The sequence below is a fragment of the Mytilus galloprovincialis genome, chromosome 5, assembly GCF_965363235.1.
Source record: "Mytilus galloprovincialis chromosome 5, xbMytGall1.hap1.1, whole genome shotgun sequence".
NCBI lineage: Eukaryota > Metazoa > Mollusca > Bivalvia > Mytilida > Mytilidae > Mytilus > Mytilus galloprovincialis.
This window is the reverse complement of record NC_134842.1, coordinates 93,280,274-93,300,692: the sequence shown is the minus strand read 5'-3', so window position 1 is coordinate 93,300,692 and position 20,419 is coordinate 93,280,274. Positions and strand designations below refer to the sequence as shown.

The window sequence follows — 20,419 nt, the reverse complement described above, 5'->3', positions numbered from 1 at the left end:
GGCAGTCCAAATTTCTCCGACCTTCATCCCAGATCCCAGATGGCCTCTATTACAAGACCTACCTATTGTATTTATGGTTAACTTGTTCTCGTCTTGAACATGCATGAAATATTTGCCACTGGAGGTTAAGCAACCAACAATCAATCAATCAATCAATCTAAACCCAATGTTTTACCCTAAGTTATTATTATGGGTTGGCACTAAGCCGTTCCATTATATGATATGGGTTTGAGATTGTTACATGAGTTTCTGCGGATGTATATTTTCATTTTCTGCGTAACATGTACATGAAAATTAAAAATTTTAGGTAATTGAAATAAATACATTTTTTTTTTTTTTTTTTTCATTTGAAAGGGGAAAAACAAGTTTGGAGAGTAGTTAGTTAGTGGCAGGATACAGTATGATTACTACGCCTGGTTTCCATACGCGTGTCATTTACATGCGTCACATTTCGTATAGGGAGCACAGTGATATAGTGAGCTACTAAATATGATTTGAAAGCAAAAATCGTGAAATGACGAAAATTGACCAAATTGTGACATTTTTTACACTTTGAAGTTTAGAATTGTCATAGAGCAAAACCGTCGCCCATAAAGATATTTACAGAGGAAGTGTACCTTCATTTGATCTTTCAGTTTGCAAACATTCTTTTTGGGGACGCTTGTGCTCTATGTTAATTTGATCACTATCTCAGTCCTTAAATTAGCTTATTTTTGCTGAAATTAGAAGAAATCTTTCGAATTACGCCATTTCGACGATATCTAGTTCAGATTATGACGTCCCATCCTTTTTATTTTCATTTAGTAAAAGCCCTGTCTCTTACCTTTCAAAAAAATCAAATTGTAATAATATCACGCATTTTAAACTTTTGATCTTACAGGGCCGATAAAGACACAACAGGTACTTTGTCCTTCATCATTGAAGTCTGAACAATTTTGGAAATAATGTTTCTTTTTTCATAGACCTTTAATTGCTAAACATATTTGCCCCTGAAAGCTTCTTTTTATCTATTACATTTTTGTTTGAATAATAGCCAAAAACATAAAAAAAAATGTCCTTAATGGGCAATTACTCGTATAAGCCTTTGTCATGCAGACAACTTAAAACATATGAACCTTTTTGGCTGAATTATTTTTTATTGAAAGCATCTTTTCACCTTTTACAGTTTTTGGAATAATAGCTTAAGGTAAAAACGGTAAAATTTGTCAAAAATCTGCACGTAAGGACAATAACTCCTTCATGAATTTTGAACTAATCAAATTTTTTGTACACCTTTGACCTTTCTCATTTTTGCAATAAAAAGTTTCTTTCTATGTATATATTGGTTCTTCAAATAATAGCAAAACATTAGAAAAATGTGAGGAAAATCGTCTGTAAATGGCAATAACCCCTTAAAGTCTTTGTCCCACAAAGTTTTTCAAAGACCTTCAATTGCTGAACATTTTTAATTTGCAATTGAGAGTTTATGTTTAGCTATTATCGTTTTTTTTTATATAATAAATATAGCCAAAAAAAAATTCGGCAAATGATTTGTGAAAAAATCGCGATCGTCAATTTAGGACGATAACTCCTTTAAGACTTTGTCCAAAAACTCTTATAAGACTTCTTCCAACAATGTTGATAACATAAAAAAAGAATGTGGTAACGTTTGGTAATGACTGCCAAAGCAGAGAAGAAGATTTTTAAAAAAAGTTTACGACTGACACTATTAAATGACAACGATGACGATGGACGACAACTGATGAGAAAAACGAGAAAAATTGCCTGTCCATTCCATAGAGTGGTCATAAAAAGCATTTTATAAGTTTTTCTCTGTGCACGTACGAGCTCCTACTCTGGACGGATGAAAAAAGCAAAATGAATCCTAGCTGTAGGGTAGAAACATAACAGGAAAATTACAGTATACAATTACAAGACAATAACAATCAAAACTAAGGAATAAACAAAGACTCACAAAACCAAAGGACATTTACATCAACAGTTATAAATAATAATTAAGAAACAACACTACAACAAGGACATAAGTAAAATAATAGCTTTCTTATAGAGTGAAATTTGCATATATACTTTTAAAAGAACTGAACCAGGAAAGTTTTGACCTGCCATTTATTGAAAATTTTGTGCCGTGCATATGACTACAATTCATTGCTCTGAAAATCAGGATTTAAAAAAATCGAAAATTAAAAAAAAAAGTTTTTGTGTGGTCTTGTTCCCATTAAGGTTCATTATAGTCATTACACGGTTAACAATAGAAAAACAAATTGTTGCAACCCAATGAATGCAGAATTGTATAAAAACACGATAAGAAAACAGAAAAAAATCAGATGAAAAATTAAATTTCTATGAGCAATTTAAATTGACTAATTTGACTTCTTTTAGTTGAGAAACTATAAGACCAAGAGATCTTTTTCAACAAATTGTTAGAAATTTTACAAGGAATCCATAAAGACAATGCCCATCAAAATTCGACAAGAAATAAGAAAAAAAAAAAGATTTTTTTGGGATGTATTTTGGCCCTTATAGCTAGGAACAAAAATCATTTTTTTTTTATTAGTAACATTTTAAAATAAATTCAATCAAAATTGGACAAAAATAAATGCATTAATAAAATCACTCTTTTTTCCTTTTTTTGGTCATTTTTTCAGAGAATTATTGACCATCACCCACCATAAAAAAAATCCCATCCTTATATTTTTATATTAAAGTTTCATGAGAATTTCTCAAGCAATTTGAAAGATTACTCAAGTTTTCATCTAGAAGCCACCTATTTGAACGCAATTGTAAGCATTGGAAATTACTACTACAATAAAATTGAGAATGAAAATGGGGAGTGTGCCAAAGAGACAACAACCCGACCATAGAAAAAAATAACAACAGAAGGTCACCAACAGGTCTTCAATGTAGCGAGAAATTCCCGCACCCGGAGGCGTCCTTCAGCTGGCCCCTAAACAAATATATACCTAGTTCAGTGATAATGAACGCCACACTAATTTCTAAATTGTACACAAGAAAGTAAAATTAAAATAATACAAGACTAACAAAGGACAGATGCTCCTGACTTGGGACAGGCGCAAAAATGCGGCGGGGTTAAACATGTTTGTGATATCTCAACCCGCCCTCTATACCTCTAGCCAATGTAGAAAAGTAAACGCATAAGCATACGCACATTAAAAGTTCAAGAGAAGTCCTAGTCTGATATTAGAAGATGTAACGAAAGAAAATAAACAAAATGACAATAATACATAAAAAAACAACAGACTACTATCAGTTAACTGACATGCCAGCTCCAGACTTCAATTAAACTGACTGAAAGATTATGATTTCATCATATGAACATCAGGCACAATCCTTCCCGTTAGGGGTTTATTATCATACCATCATAACATACATGAGAAGAACATAACCCGTGTCATGCCAACAACTTGTTTTTGAATAAATGTGTTTAGTTCCGATGCAAAGTCCCTATAAGTGAATCAATATTAACGCCAAAATATGCAATCTTTAATGACCTGACAACAGTATCGTAACTATATCCCTTCTTAATAAGTCTATTCAAAGGTTTTGTTAGTTTTTGAGGTGAATACTGACACCTTTGTGCTTTAAAGAATATTTCCATAAAAAAAAGGATGTGAATTACCTGAACGTATAAAAAGTCTGCATGTTGAGCTATATTTAGGAATGATGTCCTTATACCGATGATACAATTAAGTAAATGTTTTGACTAGTTTGTGATATCGAAAACCCTGGTGTAATAATTTTTCAGTAATAACAATGGATAGTGGCAAAATTATACGGAGTGCAAAATCTTCGGCTTAAATTGATTTAAACTGGTTTAACGTTTACACATTTCGCTCTTTCACTAATATATATATATATTTTATTTAGAAAACTACCCCTTTACATCGGGGGCACCAGTCATCAGGGTAGAAGTGACGGTGCGTCTATACTATATTATTTACAATTATATACATTTTAGTTAATGGTTTCATTATATAATGTCTTTGAAACAATAACATACATGGCACATTAATAAGACAAAAATAGAGATTTCTAAAATACATAATCATGATAAAAAAACCAATTTATAGAATGTTAAAATATACATGTAATTAAAACACTCATAGACAAATATGACCATGCAGCATGTATAAAGCATAAAAACTAAGATCAATCAATATATAATAGTACATACGAGTAAGTTAACTCAAAGGTTTATTTTGGTTCAACCATAGTTTGACGTAATCTAAATAATTCTAAGAGATACATTCTTCCATAAACATCATAAAATGAACCAATTTCATCGTTAAAAGCATAACCAATATCGCCAACTAAAAATAATACTTGTGCACGTGGCGACAGTTCCAGAAAACTTGCATTTCTATAATTAAAAGAGGCAAATAAGGTGAAAAATTTTGACCTGGTTTGTTCAAGAGATGTACACCCGAGCAGAAAATGTTCTAAATCTTCTGACTCCCCTGAATCACAAATGGGACATATGTTGTCCTCGGACATATGCATTCTAAAAAGAAACTGCTTTAATGGCAAATAATTTGTTCTTGCGAGCAGTTTAAGACGGGATGAATTAAAATCGCTTATGTCCTCTAAGTATAGCTGGCTACCTGTCTTAATATAGCAGTGCTGATACAAATCAAGGCTACTTTTAGTAGTAACATCAATAATTAAACTTTCCCTACCATATTTCCCCACCACTAACAAAACTCTAAAAATGAGAAAAAAAAAGAACTAAACTTGTGCTAATATGATTAAGTGTGTGCTAAAATGAATTAATCTTCCGCTGAAATCAATTTAGCATATGCTGAAATCAATTTAGCATATGCTGAAATAAATTTAACTTATGTTGAATTATATCATAATTTAGCATATCCTGAAGGCGTTGTAAGAAATGTATTGAAAGTTGCCCCGAGAATCCTACAGTGTTATGAACTTTCACATGTAACTGCTGAACTCATTGGATGATATTTTCTTAAATGAATTAAGGATATTCTGAAATAAGTTAATCATATGCTTAAATCACATGTTGAAACGAGTGTAGCATATGCTGAAATGAGCTTAGAATATGCTGCAATGAGTTAAACATAATCATGCTGAAATAATAATAATTAAAACCTTTTTGTGTTATTTGTCATGAGATGAGTTTATGGTGTAGTTACAGCATGCATAAGTAGAACACTTACCAGAAGGTATGTGCTTATAACTATTAATGTTCAAATATACAAATGTAAATACGATATATACAATATGTGGTCCATTATTTGACTCGAAACTTTTAAACAAAAACGCTATGTTTCTTTGGCTCATATATTCAAATGCAGTATAAGGACAAACTATTTCAAAATAAAGAATATCAAAACCCATTGGTCGACGAGAAACTTTCTACGGCATGGCAGACAAATCTTACGAATACTAAAATACAATGAAGTCCACATACCACTTCATATAAAGACGAACGAACAAAATGGAGTGATATTAGACGGTCTAGAAAGGTAAGTAGATCCTGAACAACTTGTGACACCCTTCATGTATTATTAAAATCCGTTGATCCAGGACCAATCCTGTATATTAATTTATGATCCTTCGTAATTCATTTCATTTTCTATATGCATGCATTTAGAGTTAGTGAACATTTGTAAGTATAAAAAATATCTATGTATAAATAAAAAGATAACACAAAATTTACATGAGATTTTTGAGAAAGAAATTTATACTTTACTAGATCCACACATGCAAATCCGTGTAATCTTAATCTTCATAATATGAATTCAAAGGGCTGTTTTCCTTATAATAAAAAAAAGTGCTTCGGTTGTGGTCAACTGAACCCAAGTCTATGGTAATAAAGATTCGATGATGTGCCTTTTTTAAGGATGTCGTAACGGGGGAATGTAGAATGAGACTTAAGTTACGACAATTGGAACATATACATGGTCATCTGAGTTAAAAAAAAAAATTACGCAACAATCAACCAACTTTATCTTCCGAAATACTGACCTGTAATGAGTTAATACTTCAGCTTCATTATGTATATCTATTATATTCATTTGATAAAATTTACTGTTTGCAATAGCATTTATTGTTCTAAATAATAAGGATGTTCTTATCCCAAGCATAAAAACATAGCCGTATTTGACACAGCCATTTTCAACTTTTGATCTTCAGTGCTGTACAACTTTGAACTTTTTTCCCCTTTCGATCTTTTATATCTGGGCGTCACTGGTGAGGCGCGTTTTTGACGTATTGAATTTTAAACCTGATGCTTTTTGTATTCATTAATCATGTGTTTCTTTGTCTAATACGTTCTCCTATTTATTTGTATTGTAGTCCTGTAATATTATGTTGTCATTTCAATGTTATATTTAACATTGCCATTACATTGCGAGGTTTGGCATGTCACAAAACCAGGTTCAACCCACCATTTTTTCCTTTAAAAATGTCCTGTACCAAGTCAGGAATATGGCCATTGTTATATTATTGTTAACGTTGCGTCGTTTGTTTTCTCTTATTTTTGAGTGTAATTTCACATTGCGATAAGACCTGTCACGGTACTTGTCTATCCCAAATTCATGTATATGGTTTTGATGTTATATTTGTTATTCTCGTGGGATTTTGTCTGATGCTTGGTCTGTTTCTGTGTGTGTTACGTTTTAGTGTTGTGTCGTTGTTCTCCTCTTATATTTAATTCGTTTCCCTCGGTTTTAGTTTGTTACCCCGATTTTGTTTTTTGTCCATGGATTTATGAGTTTTGAACAGCGGTATACTACTGTTGCCTTTATCTATTTCTATATTACTTGTACATTATTCAGTTAGGAACCCCGTTACACCAGATAATTTCTCAAGATCTGATTAAAAACAATTTTATGAATTCAAAGTTTTGGTTTAAAAGCATTAATGTACATCATAGAAGACAAATTACCAACTTAGTAGCACCTCCTTTTATTGCGATATATTTAGAAAAAAATCAAGATCCGATCAGTTAAAATTCGTTGATTTTTTTCATTAAACCTAACATTAATAACGGTTATCAATCAAATATTTGTCTTTTGGTATCAACATTAATTTTGTTTCAAAACATTTAATAAATAACTAAGCACGTTTCACTTAAAGATAAATCATTTGTATTTTAGCCATGCCAAGTTAACATATCGGCAGCACATAGACTATAATTGTTTGTAACTAGATAGCAAAATGTTCTTCTTTAGATTTCTGTATCTACAGTACAAAATGTAACACTTTCAAACACAACTTCGTACCAGTTTTGCGTAGATAAGTCCTGTCTTCGAAATTTTTAATTTCGCTATCACGAGCCGGATATGGAATTTCAATATCTCAGCTAGATAGACAACCGTGACTATGCTCCCTTTCTCGTAACTTATAAAGTGATGGCCTCTGATCCCCGATTGTGACAATTCAAAATGAAACATATTTACAATAACCATTATCACCTGGATCAGCATGATTAACCGCAAAACCTTTTATTTCATTGAGACATGTGATCTTTTTGTAAGAATTCACAACATGTATATGATGACAACATTCCTGCAGTATGGCCAGGACTCACAAAGAGTATACAATTATCTTCTAGTCTATGATTAAAAGACATTTATGATCACATGAATAAAATATCGACGAACAATGATCTGTATAAATGCAGAAAAATTATTTTTAACTTAAAAACATTAGAAATTGAGGTACCAATTTTTTCTGATATCTTTAAGTTGGATAAATACCTAATAAATATGTTATCCCTTAAACTAAAACTATACTGCAACGATCCAAGTTGGTATTTAATGTCTGCAGAAATTGACACCAACTATCATATTTCTTTGGAAGATGTCGTGATCAAGATTTGCAAGATCAAACCTAACCCAGCTTTAATTGTCACTCATTCAGAAGCATTAAATACAACAAATGCTAAGTATCTTTCCAAAAGATCTATGAGGACAAATTGTACCATGCAAGGAAGTATCTCGTTAAGGATAGAATTTTTATTCAAAGATGTTAGACCAAAAAGTATTGTGCTTGGATTTGTTTCTTTAAGTGCTATGTCAAGAGCATGAACAAAAAACTTAGATAACTTTATGAATTATGATTCAAAACAGGTGACTTTGTTTTATGATGGAACCCAATTTTCTGGCATTCAACTCAAACATCATTTCAACGAGAATAGTGTTGTATCAAACGTATCTCCTTTCTCTACTGTCATACCCTGATATAATTTTAATCATCCCGCTATCATAGGAACTTTTAATTGCTGGTGTTTCAGAACCATCCTTGTAACCATGGTAACTGGCAGAAATTCAAAGCTAACGTTTGAAACTACAACTTCAAGAGCCCCGCACACCCTTAAGAATTAGACCAATAAATAAAAATAAGTTTGTATATGGTTGGTTAATCTGTAAGATGTTATCTTTCCTGTGACAGCTGGTCTTTCTTAAAGAGGGGCGAAAATACCAGAAGGACAATCAAACACATGAATCGGAAATAAACTGAAAAAATATGTCCATTCTTTATATAAAAAAATAACAGACGCATTCAACAATGCCTAGACCTAGTACATACTCCCTTGTAAATTTTTAGAAGTGTTGTTTTCATTCTAGGTAACTATGAATTTTTGAAGAATTAATATGCGACGTTTTATAGCAATCAAAATATATTTAAGGGGGTTGACAATGCCATCTTTATAAATAAATGGCACAAAACACTTTTTTTTATGACGGCCGGTTAAGGCCATTTCGCGTTTTTGAGTTTTCGCGTTTTCGCCCTTCATATTCATTAGTGCGAAAACGCGAAGTTGAAAACGCGAATAGGTGAAATATTTTTTCTTTCCGTTTTCGCGTTTTCGATTTCTCGATTTCGCATTTTCGCGTTTTTGCGTCTTCGCGATTTCGCGTTTTCTTTAATAATAATAGTAACAATAAGATCTTTATTTAAAGAGTAACTTATTTGGATTAAACCAATTTTCAATAAGGCTCTCTACATAAAATGTTAACAATATGAATAAAACATAATTAGCCTACTTTATTACACACATGTAAACAATAGACGTATATAAAGTAATATAACAACAACAACAAAAACGCCTATGGTATACATTGTGGCTTAACTTATAAATTTAACACTTTTAAAAATAAAATGAATTGTAAGAGTTTTTGAATGCAGATATACTTTTTAATTTTTTAATATCACTGGACAGTGAATTCCACACTTTTGGACCACTAAAAAAAAAAACTTGATTTGTATAATTCTGTATTTGATTTAGGGACAATAAAATTATCTGATAATGAAAGTCGAGTATTGTACGATTGTTTACTACTTGTAGGCACAATATGAAATAAGATTGGATAACTTTTTTGATGACAGTTAGGGTTTCGCGTTTTCGCGATTTCGCCTTTTCGTCTTTTCACTATACACATGTTATTATTACGTAACATTTTAAATATAATTGGAGACAATACAATTGAGAATGGAAATAGGGAATGTGTCAAAGAGACAACAACCCGACCATAGAAAAAAACAACAGCAGAAGGTCACGAACAGGTCTTCAATGGAGCGAGAAATTCCTGCACCCGGAGGCGTCCTTCAGCTGGCCCCTAAATAAATATATGCTAGTTCAGTGATAATGAACGCCATGTTAATTTCCAAATTGTACACAAGAAACTAAAATTAAAATAATACAAGACTAACAAAGGCCAGAGGCTCCTGACTTGGGACAGGCAAAAAAAAAAACAAACGGGGCGGGGTTAAACATGTTTATGAGATCTCAACCCTCCCCCTATACCTCTAGCCAATGTAGAAAAGTAAAGACTACAAAGTATAAGTCATTTAAATGAATATCATATAAATTTCATATCTGTGACGTACTTTGAATATTTTCATAAATTAGACGAAGTTGAAAACGGAAAAACGCAAAGTCGAAATCGCGAAATCTGTAAGAAAAAATATTTCGCCTTTTCGCGTTTTCGACTTAGTGTTTTCGCGTTTTGAACTTCGCCTTTTCGTGGACTTCGCCTTTTCGCGTTTTCAACTTCGCGTTTAAGCGTTTTGGATTTCGCGTTTTCGCCCTATAGATTTATATGGGGGATGAAAACGCGAAAACCCGAAAACGCAAAAAGGCCTTAACCGGCCACTTTACTTTTTCCTATATCATTTAGACACTGAATGATTAAGATTCGATTATGCCCATTTAAGGTGTCATGGCGAAGGGACTGAAAGATACGACGTTTTGATAATTTTTGACTTGAAATGGACACATTAAAGACGTAAACGTTGTATCAGTCAAAAGCTTAATACGGTTTTACAAGACATTTTTCGCTGGTGTGATGACAATAAAATGGTTGTAAATATATCTAAAACGGAAGCTATATGTATTGGCTCTAAGCAGAAGCTTTCTAATACATCAAATGAAAACATTTGTCTTGCTATAAATGGACAACAAATTAAAGAAAGTACATGTAAAAAGGTTCTAGGTGTTTTTATTGATGCATCTCTATCTTTAGCTTTACAAAAAAGGATAAAGAAATATTTAAGTCACAAAGCTAGACAAATGTACTATAAAGCTTACATTTAACCTCACTTAGATTATTGTTGTTCAATATGGGGAAACTATAATAACTTTTTATTAGATAATTTACTAAAACTACAAAAAATGGCAGCAAGCATAATTTTAGACGAACATGATTACACCAAACCTTCAAACGAATTATTTCACGAATGTAACATTGTGCCGATCACACAAAGAATACTTTATCATAAATCATTACTAATGTATAAAACAAAACATGGCTTAGCTCCAGAATATATGTCCAGTCTTATTTTATCAGCTTCTGCAAACCAAAAATACAATACGAAATTTTCATCTTCAGATAATTTCTTAATTCCAAAACCAAATACAGTCTAGTTTCTCGTATACTGGACCAAAAGTATGGAATGCTCTTCCTAATTCAATTAAAAAATCAAATACAGTATAAAAATTTAAACATAACTACAAATCAAAGTACTTTTAACATTACCATGATATTTGTACTGTATTGCCATATCATAATTGTTTATTGTATTTTTAAATTGTATTTAATATCTATTTATCATTATTACAAGATTGATCGTTTATATATATATATACAGTGTTATTTTCCATTGATTAACGCGAGCGTGCATTTTAAATGAATAAATTGAATAAAAACTACGGTTCCTTATTTGTGCATCGTGATTAAAAATTCGTATGTATAATTACTTTCATTTGTTTCCAACTTTGTCTTGTATTGTTCTGATCGCATATTCAATTTCATGACTGCATCATGTGTTTCTATCAGTTAACCATAGTGCTATCACATGGTAAGGTTAGAAATTAATGGTAAACCCTAGTTTTAAGTGTTTTACTGTCTTATCTTACCGTTTTATTTTATTGACATAACTGCACTACCCGATTTTCAATTAACAGTGGTAAGATTATCGTTGCAAAGAATCCTGCTCAAACTTTTGTGAAAGACGGTTTTAACTTTGAAGTGTTGCGAGACTGTATGTCCTATGTTGAAGGCACTTGTGTATAGTGACCTGCAATACAAGTACTGTTCCATTGAGTTAAGTTATATGTCTTCTGTATATGTCTCCCTGACCCATGTTTTCTGTATTTGGCATAGTGCATCATGACATAAGACATTGTTACGTGTACCGTGATGAACTTTCGTGCAGGACTGTTGTGTATTTTTGACATGGAACTCTTGACCAGACTATGACCTTTTGACTCTTGACCTATGCACTTTGGGTGTGTCATCATGATACAGTGTGTTCCTTTGTATGCTACCCGCACAAGGATAATAGTTACGCTGAACGGTGCACACTGGTCACCCTATAAATAGTACTCTTCTGTGTAGTAATATTGTAGTTCTAAAAATAGAAAACTAAAAATAGACAATTCTTCTTTCTATTGAGCAATACACCATAGATCTAGAGCCTGTCACCGTCTGTATAATCTGTAAATAAAATTAACATACTGAGCAATTGAATACAATGAATAACACAAACTTAAGTTTAATTAAATTTCATTCAAAGCAAAATATTTGTTTCATCCATTTTGCATGATTTGTCATTTGTGATGACACGTTTTTTCAAATGTTCGAATCACAGACTAGAAGGAAATCTTCTTTTTTCAGAAGTCCCCAGAAAATGTAGATGAGAGTGGTATGTATGCATTTAATTTATTGTATCAAACCTTTAATATGATGGAAACATACACTATGTTTATGTAATGCTGCAACTATTATTCTTTTTGAACTTAAAACTTGCAATCGTTTCTGGTAAAATGGCCACTTAGGCTTGATTGAACAAATCATTTTTTGTTTCTTGATTACCTTACACAAATATTAAATTTGATTACATGTGGTCATCTTAACTAGAAATTGGATTTGTTAACCTCTGTTGGCCTTAATATGCTAGAATGGGGTAACTTCTGGTCACCTTATTCATATATTGGATTTGGTGACCTCTGGTCACCTTATGTAAATATTGGATTTGGTGACCTCTGGTCACCTTATGTAAATATTGGATTTGGTGACCTCTGGTCACCTTATGTAAATATTAGATTTGGTGACCTCTGGTCAACTTATGTTAATATTGGATTTGGTTACCTCTGGTCACCTTATGCAGATTTCAGACTTGGTTATCTCTGGTAATTAACATTTACATACAATTAGTTGATGTTTTTCATATCATTTGTAGAAAGTTTGAGACAATGAAAGAAAGAGAGAAAAGAAGAAGAACAGGTTTGATATACATTATGGGTTCAACAAAAATATAGAATATTATTACATTAAGTTTAATATACCGATAAAATTTTACACAATGAACATTATCTTTCATGATCATCTATAAACAAATCTAAGAAAAATCCTTTATCTTTCAACATTGGCAAGAGCATGGACAGTTGATAATTTAGTCAATTTCTACTTATCCTCATCAGATACTTTTGGATAAATAAAATTGAATTTACTAAGAAAATAATCATATGTTTATCTTCTTTTATCAGAAGTCCTCATAAAATGTAGGTGAGAGTGGTATGTATGCATTTAATTTATTTTGGGGATTTGGGGACCTGTTGTCACCTTATGCAGACATTGGATTTTGGGACCTCTGGTCACCTTATGCAGATATTGGATTTGGGGACCTCTGGTCAGCCTATGAAGAAATTGGATTTGTTAAATATCTGGTCACCTTATGCATATATTGGATTTGAGGACCTCTGGTCACCTTATGAAGATATTAAATTTGGTTACCTCTGGTTACTTTATGCAGATATTGGATTTAGTTATATCTGGTCACCTAATGCAGATATTGGATTTTGTTACCTCTGTCACTTTATGCAGATATTGGATTTGGTTACCTCAGGTCACCTTATGCAGATTTCGAATTCGTTAACCTCTGGTCATCTAAACATAAGTCATGTCATGTTTTTTTATCATTTGTAGGAAATGTAAGACAATCGAAGAGAAGGAAAAAAGAACAAGAACAGGTTTGATGTGCATTACTGGTTCAGCAAGACTATAGAATTTTATTGTATGTTAGTGAATACACTTGATTCTCAAAAACAGTTTTTGCTGGTTAAAACATAAACTGATGATCTCGTGTTTTTTTAAAAGCATTCATAGAGTAGTAGGTAAGGAATGGTGAATGGATCGAAAGGAACAATCAAACTGAAATTTGGAGAACAAACTGACAAAGCTGGGCAAAAAAAAAGAAAAAAAAAGTCAAAACTGCAATCATTATAATTAGTGTTGTCAACGGTTAACCGGTTAACTGGTTAACCGTTCGAACGACCGAATACCGAATACAAAAAACACTAACCGGTTAACCGGACTTTTTTTCAATTTTAATAGATTTGATATATTTATTTAGATTTGTATTGAAATCATTATAATAGTTGTGTTTTCTTTAAACCTTGTCGTCGTGGTAATTAATTTGACAAATCAATTGTCCAGTATATTGATTGGTATTGTTAATCCAAAAATATTAAATTAATTAGAACTTGTCTCTCAGCTCGGGGCAAGATCTTAAGGAAACATAATTAGTTTCATGTTTTTTTAACAGTAATTTTCAAGACGATTAAATTTTACTATTTACTTCATTATTTCATTTTTGATCTTATATTGTGTAGACCTACATCTGAATGAGCAATCTCCGTCGTGCAAGTCTTTGTCATACTTTAAACTAAATGCTAACTCAAAAACTGTAAAAAGCAAACAAACGTGAATGTATACTTGACGGTACGAATGTCAGGATTGATCAATTTTAATTGAAACACCTCACATTATTTTCGGAGACAACAAGACAAAATGGAAGAATCATCGGTTTCAGACATATTCAATTCTACGAGATCAAGACGGTTTTTTCATTTTTCAATTTGAAGTTAGTACAAACGCCATAGTTGATACCGTGTATTTGATTTTTAAAAGTCAAACTTCGACAGGAATCTTCACAGACAAGCCTTATAAAACCAAAGGCCAAACTTCAATTCATCGTATTGTAAAAAACGTAAATGTATGACTTGGATGGAATGTAGTCACATTGATACTCATACCACATTTTCTTATATCGATGTGAAAGGTACTATTGATAAGGCCTTCAAACATTAACTTAAACTACCAGTTAACCGGTTAATCGGTCGAACGATTATACGAGTAACCGGTTAGGCAAAAGTGTACGATTTGACAACACTAATTAAAATTCAATATAGAAAAAATAAAACTGAGCAACATAAACCCCACCAAAAACCCGGGTGGTCTCAGGTTATCTAGAATGGTTAGGAGATCCAGCTCATTATGTGGTGCCCATTATAATGTTCATGCTTGAGTTTAGGATCCCTTGGTATATTACTGTATCATTAGAAATCATATGTCTACTGTGAATCATATACATGTCGCTTTTCCAATCTGTAAGACATTTTTTTGTTGTAAGAACTTTCATAACGGTGCTTAATATGTCTTATTACATATATTTTTTAGCTTAACTGCAAGAAAAGATCACAACTGTATCTCATTTCATTTTCAGGTGATGTTGACTATCAAGTACAATCCTTAAATACTGTAACCGAGGCTCTTGTCGATAAAGAAGCCACCAAAAAGGCTGTATGCCGAAAAATGAAAGGGGCATATGCCCCAAAAAAAGGTGACATTGAAAAAACTAAGTAAGTGTTTGAGGGGAATTCAATTGTTCAGATTTTACGAACATTGGATCTATAATGGCTACAAATTTTTAAAGCAATCGTCTTCTTGACATCTTTATTACATACTAAGAGTATAGAATAAAATACACAATAGAAAATGCAAACATCTAGAATAGATTAACATGAAATATATAAAACATACATTTTCCAAATACTATGATCATTATGTATTCATCTTCTAAACAATCAATTATAAACTGAGTATTCTCATCTATTCAAATTATTGTTTATCTGTTTCAATAATTATTCTAAACTAAATTTGTAACAAAATTCAGATCATAAATTCATAATCAAGTCTATAATGCAATCTATCTTTTTGCACTCGAGGTCTACAAATGTATATATAGAAAATGAACAATTGTGTTAATTGCGAATGGAAATGTGTAATTATCATTTTAATATACAGAGAAATGACACATCATAAGTAATTAAAACAAAACATGATTCAAACACAAACATACTACCAGCTGTTCAAAAATAGATTTTGTTTGAATATAACTATATGGACACGGGGAATATGTCAAAGAGACAACAACCCGACCAAAATGTAAAAAACAACTCAAGGTTGTGCAAGTTTCATATTTCTCTGTGTACTAAATAATAAACTTATCAAAGCAAACTGACATGCAATCAATCATTTTAAAATTAATAGCATCGTTAGAATACTAACTATTAAATCATACATGTATACAATCTACTTCTTAATGGTCATAAACTTGAAACAATCCACACTACATTTTTATCGGAAGCTAGGTAGAACGATTAACTTATAATTATTGATGTACAAATTACTATTTAATTTGGCCTTACAATTCGACTTGGTCCTATGTTTTATTGTTGATATGTATAACATTGCTATTCTCATTTATTTTTCAACCTTTTAACATGCTCTATTTTATTGTAGCTAGGAAACATTTGAAATTATTGAATGCAATTTTTGTTATTAATGACATAAATTAAGCATTATAGTACCAACATATTAAAACATTTTAAAAAGGATATTTAAGTCAATAAAATAAAATGCATTCTTGTAAAGTCTTTTCTTTGTTTAAATTAAATGATTCTTATTAAAACTAGAAGAATTAAAATGGTGTCATTGTATAAAATTATGTAGGTAAAGTAATGTCCTGTAATAATAAAATTGCTGTCTTAACTTATATTTGCAGAGAAAATTTTAAACTAAATAAAACAAATGTTAACAAGGCAATGCATGGACAAGTTTTTGAGGCCTTTTGGAAGACAATAGAGACAATGCTGCCAGGTAATGATTTATTAGACACATCACACGTATTATCGTAACTTAATACATATTTGATCATTTGCTTAAAAAAATATTACCTACTTAAGACAGCAAACAGACCTAGTCCAATGTAATAATTAGCCAATGTATCTGCTTGACAAAATCTTCATTAGGAATAGGTATTTGTTATATTAAATTATATACATTTGGTAACATCAGTATCTTTGCAAAACATTTAAAGATCAAACTGTATATGTCCTACTTTTAAAGCCTTTAGGCACCAATGTAACATATGAAATTTTTGAATGAATATCAAGAAAAAGCAGTTTTTCAAAATCAATATAATATTTCATTATTTTTTTCATTGAAATGGTTTACGATTGGAGTCTTTCTTTCTGTGGGTAGATTTGAAACTGCCATCATCATTAACTTTACGCCCCCGTATTTTCAGAACACACATCGGCTTACTGAATAGTCATGATCAGTTTTTGAACTTTTGGATTTTCTGCTTGGAAACAGCGGTTGCTGCTTTCGCTTACTTGTTGTTTTAGAAAAGTTTGTTGTCTTACAAATATGTAATGCCGTTGTGAGTGCTTTTGAAATAGTTTTCTTTTTTTTCACGTCAATTGTCTGGAAATTTTTATTGTTTACATATATATTGATTTCCTCAATTTTTCTTTTAATAGCCTGGTCGGTTGTTTCTTTGTCTTCCTTTAATTGTTGTCTTGTTTCATCAATTGAGGTAGACTCTCTGTCAGGTGATGGAACTACCATTTTTGCTACCATCACACAAACACAATGTATACCATGGCTATTGGCAAAACATGTACATTTGAATGAGGTCAAATTAACAACTGATACATTTCCCAATCTGGACAAAACCTCTACCTGGTTGTTATCTCTGTCATAAAAATATTGTTCTGCATTAAATACCCCCATTGCTTCTGATCTACGCTCTACAGTGAGGTCGATGTTCCTTTTAGAAGCAATCAATTCAGCTAAATGAACATGCTTACACATTCCTGAAAAATAGTAGAGAATGGAACATAAATAACTGCATTGTACCCTTATGGTATACTTTCAATTGTACAAACTTTAAACAAAACCACTAATGATCATTCAGTAAAAATTTACTTAAATTGGATCGCAATGTTTTAGAAAATTTGATGAGGCAAATGATTATTTGCACTTGTATAACCTGATGACGGTTGGAAACGCCTTGTTGGAAGACAAAAACAATCAAAACCGAAGAGACTCATAAAACCAAAAGACATTTACAACAACAGTAAAAAAAATAATAAACAACACGAATTCTACTAAAAACCTGAAGTAAAATTAGGTGCTGCAGAAGGGTAAGCATTTCCGGGACATATACGGCACCCGAAATAAATAATCTTAATTTCAACAATTCATACTTGATGGTGTAGTTTTAAACATTGTTGAACTGACTTAAGATAATAAAAAGAACTTGCCTCTTGTTGTTGCAGCTGGACAATTGCACACTACATTGACAATGTCCACATTATGAATCGTCCCAAATGCTGTCTGTGATGGAACAGTACACACTGTGGATGAAGTCCATTGCACAGTTTGGTCGAGTCCTGCCTTGAGCATATTCTCTGCTGTCAATTTTCTTTTGTCTTCCCTTTGTCCTCCCATATTTTTCAGACGACCAATCTTTTCGAGTTCATCTAGATAGCTAAAATCACGATGTTTTTTTTAATTTATTTTTGATTATGAAAACATAAATCCAAGATCTATTAATAAATTATTTCTTAAAAAAATGAATTCACAGTATTTAATATTCAATGTATTTGCATCTTAAATTGAAATGATCTTTTTAATTTCAGACGATTCAAGTGAACGATAAGAAGAACAGGATTGTGACAAATTTAAACTTACTTACTCATAAAACATAGTTACATTTCCACGGAGTAGGATTAGTAAGTCCTCTACTCTGCTATTGGCATACCCACCAAGGAAATGGTATTTCATGCCCAGGAAAAACCTGAAAATGACAAAATGTTAATGACTTTGAATTTATGATTTATGGTTGAATGTACAAATAGAAAGTATATAAAATTTTAATGTGTATACATTTGAATGTTATAAGTAGCATTATATTTTTCATTTCAATGTTCTCATGAACAACAGGTTTTGCTAGACTACATTTTTCATTTTGTCTGCTTTTATGTAATTATCGACTTGCATTGACGATTATGATATTTGTATTAAATTTGCATAACCCTTTCATGAAAGAACGGCAATAATCTCTCCGTATAGTTAAAAATTGTTTAGTTTATATCATTTTAAGTCTTTGGTTACCCACGAAGAAGTAGGATTTAGACAAAGTGTAACACTTTTTATACTTCAGCTTATAAAAACAGAGACAGTTCAGAAAATATATCCCCAAAATAAAATATACTTAGTTACTATTATCAAAAAGATAATAATTAGATGATGCTTAAACTTTTGATCTTGTAATATATAAGGTGTATAAAATGTATTAATAACCTTTCAACTAAGTTATTTGTATCTTGATCTTCATAAAACAAATGTCTTCCATAGTTGGCCCATTGACATCCCCACTTGTCAGTACTCCAGTTGTCTAACAAGTAGTCTGTTATTTGTTTGGAAGGCATCTTCTCTTGCAACATTTGAACTTTTTGAGAAAAGTCTTCTTTCTGATGAAAAATTATATTGACACATTTCTTTTGAGTATAGAAACAAAATTTATAGATTAAACACGCATGTACTCATAAGCATTGTACATTTATAGGTAAGATCTTTAAATCGCATTAAGCAACTCTTTGTACTTTCTAAATTATTTTACTGATATAATTCAATAGAGATTCATTGCTATATGTTTTAGTGTTGTTGGGTTTTTTTTTTTTATCTTTTATCAACCAAAATTATTGTATTTTTTTTTATTATTATTATTGCGTTTTAATTGACTCATTTTGAAAAATCTTGTTGATATGATTTATCATCTTTTGATATTAAAACAATTACTATATTGGAAAAAGAGAAAAAAGATCCCACTGATGTCTCATTTCTACAGGGATTTTTCTTATAATATTAACATATCAATAACCAATCGTGTTTCATTGTGAGGCAACAAACTCGTGATTAATTTTTAAAAACAATGTTTCACATCCTCTGCATACAAGACTGTTATAATTTTTTTTCTTCAGAATCAGGTCCAGTTATACTATGTAAATTAACATTCACCTAGTACATAATTAATATTTGAATTCATTATTTGAATTTGTCAGGACCAACTCAAAGTTATTGACCAATTTGAAAATTATTCTATTTCACTGTGGTATCATATGTTCATTATATTTTATTTGTCTTAACTAGCACGTTTGATTACCTTGGTACATATTTTCATAGTTCTGATATAGTCAATAACTTTTTTTCTGGTTTGTGCGTGCACGGGTCCTGATACACCAGATTTTTTTTTATTCAAAAATATGTACACAGCTTGTAAACCAAATTATTTATATTTAGTTCATGTCTTAAAGATTTCTTGATAATAATAATTAAATATTGTCTTGAATATATCATGACTAATTATTTTTCAACAAGATAATATTTGATCTATGAAAGTATTAATGCGAAAGAGTTGATTTATTAAATCAAAACTGACCTCAGGCTTATGAACAAAAACAAAATATAAAATGTTAAATCCAATGCAATTCATACCTATTGATTCAATAGAGTGAAATTTCACAGCATAACTCTCATTTAATAACTGATTTTTTTTACAATAAAGAATAAGGTAAAATGTATGATTCATATATTGAATGATATAATACCTGTAAAACATGAAACCAGCAAAGTAAAACGGGGCTTTTTGGAAATACTTCATTAAGTGCGCTGATTTATTTGGTATCTCTGTCTACCATAAAAGATCTAGTAAACAAAATGTAACACTGCAGTATCAA

The 20,419-nt window shown here is 31.2% G+C and overlaps 1 long non-coding RNA gene across 1 annotated transcript; it reads right to left on the bottom strand.

Moving 5' to 3' along the window:
- Window positions 1–18,062: 18,062 nt before the first annotated feature.
- Window positions 18,063–19,333, bottom strand: LOC143074840 (uncharacterized). Its single transcript, XR_012978114.1, has 3 exons — window positions 18,984–19,333; window positions 18,376–18,477; window positions 18,063–18,168 (listed from the first exon to the last, which is right to left on the bottom strand). It is a non-coding gene; the product is annotated as an uncharacterized LOC143074840 (long non-coding RNA).
- Window positions 19,334–20,419: the final 1,086 nt, after the last annotated feature.